This window comes from Mixophyes fleayi, chromosome 4 (assembly GCF_038048845.1).
Source record: "Mixophyes fleayi isolate aMixFle1 chromosome 4, aMixFle1.hap1, whole genome shotgun sequence".
NCBI lineage: Eukaryota > Metazoa > Chordata > Amphibia > Anura > Limnodynastidae > Mixophyes > Mixophyes fleayi.
This window is the reverse complement of record NC_134405.1, coordinates 36,386,200-36,401,785: the sequence shown is the minus strand read 5'-3', so window position 1 is coordinate 36,401,785 and position 15,586 is coordinate 36,386,200. Positions and strand designations below refer to the sequence as shown.

The 15,586-nt window shown below is 37.5% G+C and overlaps 1 pseudogene; it reads right to left on the bottom strand.

The window, feature by feature from the left end:
• Positions 1-2,837: 2,837 nt before the first annotated feature.
• On the bottom strand, positions 2,838-10,856 carry LOC142150617 (uncharacterized; annotated as a pseudogene).
• Positions 10,857-15,586: the final 4,730 nt, after the last annotated feature.

The following is a 15,586-nucleotide window of genomic DNA, read 5'->3' as shown; positions in this document are numbered from 1 at the left end:
GCACATAACAACAACCCAAAATACTTAGTAGCTTATGGAATGGAAAAATTAAATCTTGGAACTAGAGGTGGCTATATTAAATAGACGTTGTTGAAACATGAAGCGAAAATGATCGTCTTAATGGGGACAATTTATCCTAAGGGATTAAATGACAACAATAATTATACAGCTTTACTCTGATTGATGGAGTGATATAATTAGATCTAATGGGATTATCATACTGACCCTCATTGTATTTCATTTGCTAATACTGATACATTTGGGTGGAACCACAGCCACAATAAATTATGCAAGGGACCATTATACAGGATTTTTATTTGACTTTAACTGCCAATATTAATATATTGGGGTGGAACTATAGTTACATAATGAGTTATATATATTAAGATATAATAAACTCTTTCTGATTTAGTTACAATTATATATAATCTACAATTGTTAGTGTCTTATAGGGAGAGATATATAAGAGTATACTTAATTTGAATTTATGCAGTTATTTAAAAAAAGAAAAATGTCATTATTATTATAATATAGTTTTTGTCACTTAATATCACATAAAACTAACATAAAGAACACAAAAATGAAAAGTAATACATTAAATAATATAAATTAAAACTAAAAATGTAAAAAATAAAAAATGAAATACAAATACAAAATATAAAATAAATATTAATTAATATTAAAAAAAAAAAAAAAGAATAATTAACACTTTTAAAAAATTGGACCAATAAAAATCCGAATGGGAGGAGTTCGGATTATAACCATCAGAGATTGGCTGTATATTATGCCAATCACTTTGATTAACACTCTTTCTTATAGGTGGAGACACCCTCACGTCATGAGGTTAAGCCCCACACTGACAGTATTTAATAACCGTCAGAACAGTCTCTCGGCTTGCCTTGAATAAGCACACAGCGAAACGCGCGTCAGCGTATCGCTGGATGCACTAGATTATACTTGACTAAAGGGGAAATAAGAAATTGCTCCAACAAAACCAGAGATATTCTGGAGCTTTTTGTAGGCAGATAGTTAGCCGCCGCTGTAGACTTGAAAGCTGTTTGAGAGTATAATTTATAATACTGGCGCCACTGCCACTACATAACTGGAAGCTGATTGAGAGTATAACAAACAATACTGGCACTTCCACTACATATCTAACAAATGAGACTATCTTTTACCTGATGTGGTATATGGATCTAAGAAGAATGGGAGCTAATTGAGAGACTAGCGAGTTATATAATATTGATGTTACTGCTATATATAATCACGAGACCATCCACATCAGGTCTGTAATATAGAAACTATGACTCGCTACAACAAATCCTAGTTAGTGTGGAGCCTCTCTAGGTAGATAACAAATCATCTCCGTGTATTACTAAAGCTGATCAAGAGAATAGTGAGTAACACTGGTGTCATTATCATATATGCATTTAATGAGATTATTCACAGCCAATGTATTTGGAGATATGAAATAAGGGTATTACTCTACCTCTATTATATATTATGCTCCCCATTATATTAAGGCAAGTTACCTGGTGCACCCAGTCACTTTTAATTACACACAGTGATTTTATTGAAGATATACTATTATATATCGCTGATTTAATCTAAACATTAAAAGTTACGTTTTAAAAGTTAATATCCTTTAATATTGAGAACCAATGTGCACCTATTTATTTCCTTTCAACTTTGTTGAAGATTGTACATGGCAAGGAGAGGACCTGGGAGGAGTGAGGGTGTTCCGCACACAGTACAGAGTAAGCATACAGTGCACATTGTTTTGCAGAGAAGATATTTCATTTTGTGGTTCAAGATGGCCATCGGCACACTCTCGCTGTTGTTTGCTGTGTGGAAGGTGCACAATCATTTCCAATCTACATAAGGACCTGAGTTTTGCACCAGCTCAGAGCTGGAAGAGATCACGTCTCATCCTATACATTAAATTGGATACATTTATAACCTCCATATTAAACTCCAAACAATGTAATAAAAAGGTTGACAGACAAATAATCGTCACATGGAATATTCAAATAATCCTTTATTTCTAAGGAAACAGAACAAGTTTGACAACTAGCAAATTAAAATAATATGTACGTGAGTAATAAAATTGTATACGTACAAGCAGCAAGCTTACACTATTATACCCTGTAATATAACATAAAGAAAACACTTGGAAAGAGGGACTTGCGTGGGTGACAGCAGCATAGAGATGGTAATGGAGGCCAAAGGAGCTGATACCATCACAGAGGGAAGAATTATAGAGGGAGAGGAGCAGGGGGACGAGAACAGATTCATGGGGGATTCTGATAGGTAGTGGGATGAAAAAACACTTAGATGTGACCTTAGTGAGGGTGGCTTCATTGGAGTGGAGGGGATAAAAACCATATTAAAGAGGATCAAGAAAGGGAGTGGGAGGAAAGGAAGATAGTGATATGGTTGTAGCCCCTATTACCAGTCCCTCTCATGATTATTTAATCGGTTTGCAGAGTGAATCAAATGCACTTTGTAAATTACCTCCACTGTGTGTAAGTGACATGGACACTTTAAATGTGCTACTGGTTTAAAATAAGAACATAATAAAAAACATTCAACTTCATTAGTATCTTAATAAACCACATGACACCTTGGGACTTCTTTGTCACTGATGGTTGGTATACAGTTGCTCTCAATTACAGGGAGACCATCCCAGGGGAAAATTTCCTAAGTCTCAATGTTAGTCGTTCCAGTCTAAAAAATATTTGATTTTACATATATTTGCCACATCTAGTAAATGAAAATTGATTCTCTCCTTTGTGAATATTATAATCATTAAACAAGTTGTCTATGAAATACATGCTCTATTCGGAAACAAGTGACTTTCTTGTGTGACTTCTCTGGTGAGTAAGAAGTGTTATCTCTTGTTTAAAACATTTGTTACATTCAGAGCACATAAATGGTTTCTCTCCTGTGTGGGTTCTCTGATGACTAACAAGGTGTGAATCAGTCTTAAAACACTTGCTACATTTAGAACATGAAAAGGGCTTCTCTCCGGTGTGAATCATGTGGTGTCTAACAAGGTTTGACTTCTGGTTAAAACATTTGTTACATTCAGAGCATGAAAATGGTTTTTCTCCTGTGTGAATCCTCTGGTGCATGATTAAATGTGAATTGGTACAAAAATGTTTGTTACATTCAGAGCATGAATATGGTTTTTCTCCTGTATGAAACCTCTGATGTAGGATTAAGTTTGAATTGGACCCAAAACATTTACTACATTCGGAGCATGAATATGGTTTTTCTCCAGTGTGAATCCTCTGGTGTCTAATAAGGTGTGACTTCCGTTTAAAACATTTACTACATTCAGAACATGAAAATGGGGTTTCTCCTGTGTGGATCCTCTGATGTTCAACAAGAAGTGACTTGGAAGTAAAACACTTGTTACATTCAGAACAACTAAACATTTTTTCTCCTGTGTGACTCCTCTGGTGTATGATTAATTTTAAATTGGTACTAAAACATTTACTACATTCAGAACATGAAAATGGCTGCTCGCCTGTGTGAATCCGCAGGTGTATGATCAGCTGTGACTTCCATCTAAACATTTTATCACACTCAGAGCATTGATATGGTCTCTCTCCTGTGAGACTCATTGTGTGTTTAATGAGTAACAAGCTATAGAAGGCTGCTTCTATTCAGAAAATTAAAATAGCTTGTGTGAATCCTCAAGTTTTATAAGAGTTGACTCCTGTAGTCAATATGACTTGTGGGTGACTCAGATATTCAGTATAGAATGTTGATCTAAGGGGTTCCTCTTCTGTTGCTAGAGGGAATCCTGCTCATTAATCCACCTGTTAAAAAAAATATATTTTATACCAAATTCATATGAATGTAATATTTTCCTCTTGTTTGTAAGCTGTTGAGAATGGATTGTACATAATTAAGAAATTTTGATTATTTTATCTTGGAGTACATTCTTATTTCAGTCATATATATAGTAAAAAGGAAAGATCAAAACAAAAAGGCGCCTAGTAGTGCAGTAATTTCCAAATCAAAATTGACAACATCCCAAAGTATGCTAAAAACACAATGTGAATCAGCCTCACACCAATGTGCACAACATGAATCAGGTTTATCTGATTATCTCTGGAGAGATTCCAAAGCTCCTTCCTGGTGTGGACTCCAGATCAAAAGTTATACATTCAAATAGAAAAGGAATACAAATAGTGTAATATGTTCTGGATAACTGTAATCATGAGATAGAAGTGATATACACACAATGGAAAAAACAAATCCTGTGTATCAGATTTATAAAAGATTATATGGGGAATCACTCAATGAATCATTGTTTCCCTCTTTAATATTTAAATGAACATGAAAGTTTTAGTGCTGAATTAGTTTACCAAAGTGTTTATGAAAATATCCTCTATAATCCCATAGTACTAATAGTGAATATATCAATATATATTATACATTTGATACCACAGCACTGATAGAGAAAACTGGCACACATGACACCACAGTACTGATGGAAAAAGAATTCATGATAGTGTGCTCTTAATATTATATTTATGATTGTTAGATTGCAATATTAGCGATATAAGTATTACTAAGACAAAAATACAAACAATTATAAATCACAAAATCTGCGATCACTTGTGTATGGATCAGTACATTCTAATGCATAATATAGTTACCTTATTCTGTATATTTATCCTTCAGTCTCTTTTCTTCATGCTCATTCTTACTGTTCCATCCTTCTAGCTCTCCAGCCACCAACTGACTAACACCAGCCTGATACAGCCTATTTATAGTCATTCCTCCCCATCTCTCTTCAATAGTTCCCCGGGTGACCAAAATTTATTCTCACACTGTTTGTCTTCAGGTGAAATTTAAATTAGTCTCTCATAAAATTAAATTATTTCATCAGAACAGCTTCAGTTTCTCCTGTATACCTCCTTGACTTGTAAATGAGATATAAACATTCCTAATTTAACTTACTACAAAGGAGAATTGTAATTAGATCTTGGCAGGTGGTAACATCTTGATTTCTAATTAGATCACTGCAGTCTCTGACATCCAGTTATGTCAAAAAATGGACCTTTTGTTTAAGAATCTCCTATTGTCTAGGCAGAGAGAGCCATAATCTTCTCTTTTGTTCAGATTTAGCTAGTTTGAGGTGATTATTGACTCAGCACAAATGAGAAACAAATCTTATGTAGTCTAATTACTTTTTCTATTTTAATCTGTTAGATCCAATATACACTCTGATACACTTATCATCATGTATAAACTCCTATTTTGCTATAAACTGCAAACGTGTGAGCATGACTTCCATACAGCTTTGTCAATCACCTGTCTTGTTCGTTACCAACTATAAAGTGCTGTGGAATATGTTAATGCTGTATAAATCAAAGTTTCTATTAACAATTGTCTGTAAAGTAACATATGTAACTAACCCCTAACCCTCTAACCCCCGCCGCCTCTTTGCTACCATCAGCACTCTCCTTGCCCCCTCCCCTCCCCCCCCCTCCCTCCTCCCTGACTGCCTCCGATTTCGCCTCCTTCTTCTCCTCTAAAATCAAGGCCATCCGACTTGAAATCTCCTCCTCCACTCTCTCTTCCACCCCTCCCACTCTTCCGTCCTCCCCCTCCCTCCTGTTATTATTCTACTATTTATATTCATTTATCTTGTTTTTCCTGATTTTATATTTACCAGCAACTACTTTTACCTGTTATTATTTTTGCCTATTTCCATTGTCCTTATTACCTCTCCTTCTGTTATTCCTTGCCTTCCACGCCCTAATTGGTTGTTGTCCTCCATCTTGCTATTGTCTCTCTGCTTATTCTTACCTGTTATCCGCTGTCCTTATTATCTTACTGTTCTGCTATCATTCTTACCTGTTTTCATTGTCCTTATTATCTCACTGTACTGTTGTTCCATGCCCTCCACGCCCTAATTCGTTATTTACTTCCACCTTGTCATTGTCTTCCTGCCATTGTTCTTACCTGTTTTTCACTGTCCCCACTATCTCACTGTTCTGTTACTCTCTCTCCCTACTATGCCTCCCCGCTCTCACTCCATACCCATACTCCCCCCCGCCCTACCTCTCCCGTTCCTCCCCGCCCTCCCCCGCACGTTGCTCATCTTGCTAACCTCATCCCCATTTCCCCCCTCTCTTCTCCCCCTTTCTTTTGTGCCCTCTGGAATGCCAGATCCGTCCGCAGCAAACTAACTGCTATCCACGACCTCTTTCTATCCAACTCCTTTAACCTTCTTGCCGTTACTGAAACCTGGCTCTCCGATTCTGATACTACTTCCCCCGCTGCCCTCTCCTATGGTGGCCTCTCCTTCACCCACTCCGCCAGGCCTGGTGCCCGCCCAGGTGGTGGAGTGGGCCTCCTCCTCTCCTCCACCTGTACTTTTCGTGTTATTCCCCCTGAACCCTCCCTCTCCTTCTCCTCCTTTGAAGCTCACTCCATCCGCCTCTTCTACCCCATTCACCTCCGCATCACTGTCATCTACCGCCCCCCTGGCCCCACCTCCCTCTTGACAACTTTGCTGGCTGGCTTCCTCACCACCTCTCCTCCGATCTCCCCTCAATCATTCTCGGTGACTTTAACATCCCCATCGACAACCCCACCTACCCTGCTTCCAGCAAACTGCTCACCCTCTCTTCCTCCCTTGGTCTCACCCAATGGACCTCCTCCTCTACCCACTGCCTTGGTCACTCCCTTGATCTTGTCTTCTCCTACCTATGTAGTCTCTCCGACTTCTCCATCTCTCCCTTTCCTCTATCCGACCACCATCTCCTCTCCTCTCTCTCCTCTTCTCCTGCTCCCCTCCCCCTGCCCAAACCTACTCTGTCCATACGCAACCTCGACGCTCTTGACCCTGCCTCTCTGTCCTCCTCTCTCGATACCCTCCTTTCTCCCCTTTCCTCCCAGGCCTGCCCCAACCAGGCGGTCTCCCTCTACAATCACACCCTCACCTCCGCTCTGGGCGCGGTCGCCCTTGCCCACTCCGTCCACCCCCGCTGCTCCAAACCCCAACCCTGGCACTCCAAATTTACCCGCTTCCTCTAAAAATGCTCCAGTACCACCGAACGTCATTAGAGAAAATCCCGCTCCCTGGCTGACTTCCTCCACTTTAAATTTATCTTTTCATCCTACAGCTCTGCCCTCTCACTCGCTAAACAATCTTTCTTTAAATCTCGCATCTCTTCCCAGTCCTCTAAACCCCGCCGCCTCTTCGCCACCTTCAGCACTTTCCTGGCCCCCTCCCCCCCCCCCCTCCTCCCTTATCCACTCTCTGATCATCTCCCGCCTGAACTACTGCAACTTCCTCCTCACTGGTTTCCCCCGCTCTCATCTTGCTCCCCTTCAATCTGTTCTTAACGATGCTTCTAGGCTTATTTTCCTTTCTCGCCGCTCCTCTTCTGTCTCCCCCTCTACCTAGCCCTTCACTGGCTCCCATTCCCCTTCAGAATCCTCTTTAAGCTCCTCACACTCACCTACAAGGCCCTCGCCAACTCCACTGCGACCTACATCTCCACCCTCCTCTCTATTCATGCTCCATCCCGCCCTCTCTGTTCTGCCTCTGACGTCGCCTCTCTCCCCCCTTTATAACCTCCTCCCATGCACGTATCCAAGACTTCGCCCGCGCTGCCCCCCTCCACTGGAACAAGCTCCCTCCCTCCATTAGAACTTCCCCTAATCTGTCCAGTTTCAAACGGGCCCTAAAAACTCATCTTTTTCTTAAAGCCTTTCTGTCTCCCACTTAACTTCCTACCTTATCTTCTGCCTCTGTCCCCCTACTCTCCCTCTCTCCCCTGCGTCTCTCTGTCTGTCCACCCCTCCCCTTAGATTGTACGCTCCTATAAGCAGGGCCTTCTCTCCTCCTGTTTCCATCACTTCTAACTCTGCTCTCCAGCTACTTATACCCCCTCCTCCTCAAGGGTCCTCCACCCCACGTCCACTCTCCCTCCCTCCTCCCCCTGGGGGTCTCCCTGTCTTCCGAGCCCTCCTTCTTGGGGCCTCTTCTTGGGCGGATCCTGCCTCCCCCTTCCCCGCCCTCTCAAGCTGTGCATTGAGCTTATTGAGTTACTGTGCTTACTCTTTACTGTACTGTGCTGTCTCCCATTGTATTGTAATTTGTTTGTCCCTGTACGGCGCTACAGACACCTTGTGGCGCATTATAAATAAAAATTGATAATAATAATAATAATAAAGCCAAATGTTTACATTTCAGTACAGGTTGAACAATTCATAGTTAATACATTTGCTGTATATTAATATGGATAACTGGTGTTTGTGGGTATTTTTGTTGTTGGGTGCCAGATTGTCAGCCCTGCATCAAATATTAACTCTTTTCCAGCTTCTAAAATGCATAAGAATGTAAAATATTTACTAACAATGAAAAAATATATTAATTCCAAAAATAAAAAAGAATCTGCACATTCATCCACATCTCAATCTTTATGCATCATCAAGTGTTATGGAGGCAGCTGTTGTACATGTTTTGAGGAGAGGATATTTCATCTTGCAGTTCAAGATGGCCATCGGTACACTCTTTATGTTGTTTTATGTGTGGAAGGTGCACGACCATTTACAGTCTGAAACAAGACCTGAGTTTTGCACCAGCTGAAAGCTGGAAGAGATTACGTCTCATGCTGTACTTTAATTTGGATACATTTTAAACCTCCATATTGAACTTAAACAATGTAATAAAAAGGTTGATTGACAAAAACTCTTCACATGAAATATTAAAAAAAAATCCTTTATTTCTAAGGCACCAGAACGGATTGGACAACCAGCAAAATAAAATAATATGTACATGAGCAATAAAATTGTATACGTACAGGCAGCAAGCTTACACTATTATACCCTGTAAAATAACATAAAGAAAACACTTGAAAAGAGGGACTTTCATGGGAGTCAGCAGCATAGAGATGGTAATGGAGGCCAAAGGAGCTGATACCATCACAGAGGGAAGAATTATAGAGGGAGAGGAGGGGGACGAGAACAGATTATTGGGGGATGGTGACAGGTAATGGCAGAGGAGGGAAAATAGAAACAGAAATAGAGACCTATAAGGAGTGGCTTGTGAGTAGCAGTTAAACCATATAAGGGCAGTTTCACAGAAGCTAATGAAGAGAAAGGTTTACTAAAGGAGAGGGTGGTCAATGGTGTCTAGTTGTGCAGAGGTCTAGAAAGATAAGTAGGATGAAAAAACACTTAGATGTGACTTTAGTGAGGGTGGCTTCATTGGAGTGGAGGGGATAAAAACCAGATTAAAGAGGATCAAAAAGGGGAGTGGGAGGAAAACGAAGATAGAGATATGGTTGTAGCCCCTATTACCAGTCCCTCTTATGATTATTTAATCGGTTTGCAGAGTGAATCGAATGCACTTTGTAAATTACCTCCACTGTGTGTAAGTGACATGGACACTTTAAATGTGCTACTGGTTTAAAATAAGAACATAATAAAAAAACATTCAACTTCGTTAGTATCTTAATTAACCACATGACACCTTGGGACTTCTTTGTCATTGATGGTTTGTATACAGTTGCTCTCGATTACAGGGAGACCATCCCAGGGGAAAAATTCCTCAAGTCTCAATGTTAGTCATTCCAGTCTAAAAAATATTTGATTTTACATACATTTTCCACATCCAGTTAATGAAAATTGATTCTCTTCTTTTTGAATATTATAATGATTAAACAAGTTAACTTGTCTATGAAATACATGCTCTATTCGGAAACAAGTAACTTTCTTGTGTGACTTCTCTGGTGCATAAGAAGTGTTATCTCTTGTTTAAAACATTTGTTACATTCAGAGCACATAAATGGTTTTTCTCCTGTGTGGCTTCTCTGATGCCTAACAAGGTGTGAATTAGTGTTAAAACACTTGCTACATTTAGAACATGAATAGGGCTTCTCCCCGGTGTGAATCATGTGGTGTCTAACAAAGTTTGACTTCTGTTTAAAACATTTGTTACATTCAGAGCATGAAAATGTTTTTTCTCCTGTGTGAATCCTCTGGTGCATGATTAATTTTGAATTGGTACGAAAATGTTTGTTACATTCAGAGCACATAAATGTTTTTTCTCCTGTGTGGCTACTCTGATGCCTAACAAGGTGTGAATCAGTGTTAAAACACTTGCTACATTTAGAACATGAAAAGGGCTTCTCTCCGGTGTGAATCCTCTGATGTGTAACAAGGTGTGACTTCTGTTTAAAACATTTGTTACATTCAGAGCATGAAAATGGTTTTTCTCCTGTGTGAAACCTCTGGTGCAGGATTAACTGTCAATTGGACCCAAAACATTTACTACATTCGGAGCATGAAAATGATTTCTCTCTAGTGTGAGTCCTCTGGTGACTAATAAGGTGTGATTTCTGTTTAAAACATTTACTACATTCGGAGCATGAAAATGATTTCTCTCCCGTGTGAGTTCTCTGGTGACTAACAAGTAATGACTTCTGTTTAAAACATTTGTTACATTCAGAACATGAATATGGTTTTTCTCCAGTGTGAATCCTCTGGTGACAAATAAGTTGTGATTTCTGTTTAAAACATTTACTACATTCAGAACATGAAAATGGGGTTTCTCCTGTGTGGATCCTCTGATGTCTAACAAGATCTGACTTATGAGTAAAACACTTGTTACATTCAGAGCAACTAAACATTTTTTCTCCTGTGTGACTCCTCTGGTGTAGGATTAAGTTTGAATTGGTACTAAAACATTTACTACATTCAGAACATGAAAATGGCTTCTCGCCGGTGTGAACCCTCAGGTGTATGATCAGCTTTGACTTACATGTAAACATTTTATCACACTCAGAGCATTGATATAGCCTCTGTCCTGTGAGACTCATTGTGTGTTTAATGAGTAACAAGCTATAGAAGGCTGCTTCTATTCAGAAAATTAAAATAGCTTTTGTGAATCCTCAAGTTTTATAAGAGCTGACTTCTGTAGTGGATATGACTTGTGGGTGACTCAGATATTCAGAATAGAATGTCGTTCTATGGGTGTCCTCTTCTGCTGCTAGAGGGAATCCTGCTCATTAATCCACCTGTTAAAATATATATATATATATATTTGATACCAAAGTTATATGAATGTAAATTGTACACCTACTTTGCAAGCTGTTGGGAATGGATTGTACATAATTAAGATATTTTGATTAAATCATCTTGGAATACATTCTGATTTCAGACTTATATATAGTAAAAAGGAAAGATCAGAACATAAAGGCACCTAGTAGTGCAGTAATTTCCAAATCAAAACTGACAACGTCCCAAAATATGCTCATGAACACAATGTGAATTGGCCTCATACCAATGTGCACAACATGAATCAGGTTTATCTGATTACCTCTAGAGATATTCCAAAGCACCTTCCTGTTGTGGTCTCCAGATACAAAGACATATATTCCAAAAGGAAAGGAATACAAATAGTGTAATATGTTCTGGATAAATGTAATCATAAGTTGTAATACATATATAATGGATAAAACAAATCCTGTGTATCTGATTTACAAAAGATTAAATGGGGAATCAAACAGTGACAATGAGATCATATTTGTACAAATAACTGTACATTCACTCAATGAATCATTGTTCCCCTCTTTGAGAAGTGTGAGAAGCAGCGGTACATTTTTTTTGCTTCCGAAAGTACATAAAAATGAGAGAAGACCACCCGGCAGACTAATAGTTTCAGGTCTAGACAACCTAACGGAGAAAGCTAGTATAAATGTTGACATCTATTTGAGAGAATTTGTATTCTCCTTGCCTTCATATGTACGAGACACCTTAGATATCCTTGGTAAAATACAACATATCACAGTACATGAGAACACTTGGTTATGTACATGTGATGTGGAGGCGCTATACACTAGTATTGAGCATCAAAAATATTTAGAAGCTGCCAGACAATTTTTTGAGACCAAAGTGAGAAATGAACGTAATAGCTTTGTTCTAAACCTATTAGAATTTGTCCTGACAAAGAATTTTTGTTACATTTGATGACAAGTTCTTCTTACAGGTGAGGGGCACGGCGATGAGGATGACTTGTGCCCCAAGCTATGCCAATCTCTACATTGTGTGGTGGGAAAGAGAGATAGTGTTCACCACCGAAAATGAGATCTACACATGGCATGTTTTTTTATGGCTAAGATTCATAGATGACATATTCCTCATTTGGGAAGGAGATAAGGAGATTCTCATAAAATTATTCTCCATCTGAATGTCAATCAAATTAATCTTAAACTCACTTTTGATCTAAATTCTGAGAAGATAATCCTGCTAGACCTTACGATTTTTGTTACAGATCAGAAAGAACTTTCTTGTGACATTTTTAGGAAGAAAAGAGCAACAAACGGTATTCTCCACGCATCTAGCTCTGATCTCCCTTCTACAATTCGTAGTATCCCTAAAGGAGAATCTCACCATATGAGAAGAAACTGTGGTGATTTAGCTACTATTGACAAAAGAGCAATGGAGTTACGTGAAAGACTCCTGAAAATAGGGTACAGCCATAATTCGATCAAAAAAGCATATAGAGAAACTAGAACTATTAAAAGAGATTCTTTAATCTTTCCACAAAAACAACATAAATCAGAAAATACAATCATTAGATTTGTTAGTACCTTCAACAATCAGTGGCAGCAAATTCAATCTATCCTACAAAAACATAGTCACATCTTGAAATTAGATCCAGATCTGCAAGAGATAATGGGAAACAGAATACTTACCAGCTGGAGGAGATCGAAGAATCTACTAGACTTATTTGTACATAGTCATTTTCATCACAATTCAAAACAGATGACAATTAGAAAAACAATAACTGGATTTTACCCTTGTGGGAAATGTAAAGCCTGCAAGTATACGAAGAAGACCCACCAATTTGTGGACAAATTTACTAATCGCCACACCATTAAAAGCTTTATTAATTGTGACACAAAAGGTGTCATATAATGTTTCACCTGTCCTTGTGAGTTAAGCTATATCGGGATGACTAGCAGACCATTTAAACATCGACTGCTAGAACATGAAGGCAACATTTTTAATGACGAACAAGATGCCAAGAGAATGAAAACTTGAACTTCTGTAGCCAGACATTTTTTAAAGGCACATAACAACAACCCAAAATACTTAGTAGCTTATGGAATGGAAAAATTAAATCTTGGAACTAGAGGTGGCGATATTAAACAGACGTTGTTGAAGCATGAAGCGAAAATGATCTTCTTAATGGGGACAATTTATCCTAAGGGATTAAATGACAACAATAATTATACAGCTTTGCTCTGATTGATGGAGTGATATAATAAGATCTAATGGGATTATCATACTGACCCTCATTGTATTTCATTTGCTAATACTGATACATTTGGGTGGAACCACAGCCATAATAAATTATGCAAGGGATTATTATACAGGATTTTTATTTGACTTTAACTGCCAATATTAATATATTGGGGTGGAACTATAGTTACATAATGAGTTATATATATTAAGATACAATAAACTCTTACTGATTTAGTTACAATTATATATAATCTACACTTTTTAGTGTCTTATAGGGAGACATATATAAGAGTATACTTAATTTAGATTTATGTAATTGTTAAAATAAGAAAAATGTCATTATTATTATTATTATAATATAGTTTTTGTCACTTAATATCACAAAAAACTAATATAAAGAACAAAAAAATGAAAAGTAATAAATTAAATAATATAAATAAAAACTAAAAATGTAAAAAATGTAAAAAAAATAAAATAATAACATATATAATAAAAAATTTAATTAATAATAAATAAAAATGAATAATTAAAAATTTAAAAAAATTAAATATAAAAAATATTCAAAAATATTAACAATTATTGCACAAATTAATGAATATGTTATAACAAAATAACACACTATTAATATTAGTTACATCATCACTTACCTCACTTTGGATATAACAATCCCTTATTATAGTTTAATTTAGATACTTTAATCCCTAATCTTGAACACGTTTTGGCATCATAGCACTTTATTTTCTTTTTTATTTTAATTTGATTCATAAATTCATTATGGTACATATCTGAATTCTATATCACCAAAAACAATATATAGATCTAACTCACCAATCTTTAGTGATCGTGATTAATTATGGCTTACTTGATTATGTATGATTAAGATCTGCTAGACCTGGTAGCAACTATAGTAAATCCCGTATTATTAAACCATATTATTAAGTTTATTTATTATTCCCTTCCTTATTATCGGCAATGCAATGCATTTGGACCAATAGAAATCCGAATGGGAGGAGTTCGGATTATAACCATCAGAGATTGGCTGTATATTATGCCAATCACTTTGATAACACTCTTTCTGATAGGTGGAGACACCCTCACGTCATGAGGTTAGCTCCACACTGACAGTATTTAATAACTGTCAGAACAGTCTCTTGTCTTGAATAAGCACACAGCGAAACGCGCGTCGTTGTATCGCTGGGTGCACTAGATTATACTTGACCTTAGGGGAAAGAAGAAACGAGGAATTGCTCCAGCAAAACCGGAGATATTCTGGAGCTTTTTGTAGGCAGATAGTTAGCCGCCGCTGTATAATTGAAAGCTGTTTCAGAGTATAATTTATGATACTGGCGCCACTACCACTACATAACTGGAAGCTGATTGAGGGTATAACAAACAATACTGGCACTACCACTACATATCTAACAAATGAGACTATCTTTTACCTGATGAGGTATATGGATCTAAGATGAATGGGAGCTAATTGAGAGTCTAGCGAGTAATATTGATGTTACTGGTATATATAATCAGGAGACCATCCACATCAGATGTGTAATATAGAAACTATGACTCGCTCCAACAAATCCTAGTTAGTGTGGAGCGTCTCTAGGTAGATAGCAAATCATCTCCGTGTATTACTAAAGCTGATCAAGAGAATAGTGAGTAACACTAGTGTCTTTATCATATATGCATTTAATGAGAATATTCACAGCCAATGTATTTGGAGATATGATATGTGGGTATTACTCTAACTCTATTATATATTATACTCCCCATTATATTAAGGCAAGTTACCTAGTGCACCCAGTCACTTTTAATTACACACATTGATTTTATTGAATATATACTTTTATATATCGCTGATTTAATCTAAACAATAAAAGTAACGTTTTAAAAGTTAATATCCTTTAATATTGAGAACCAATGTGCACCTATTTATTTCCTTTTAACTTTGTTGAAGATTTTACATGGCAAGGAGAGGACCTGGGAGGAGTGAGGGTGTTCCGCACACAGTACAGAGTAAGCATACAGTGCACATTGTTTTGCAGAGACGAAATTTCATTTTGTGGTTCAAGATGGCCATCGGCACACTCTCGCTGTTGTTTGCTGTGTGGAAGGTGCACAATCATTTCCAGTCTGCATAAGGACCTGAGTTTTGCACCAGCTCAGAGCTGGAAGAGATTACGTCTCACCCTATACTTTTAATTGGATACATTTAAAACCTCCATATTGAACTCCAAACAATGTAATAAAAAGGTTGACAGACAAATAATCGTCACATGGAATTTTCAAAAAATCCTTT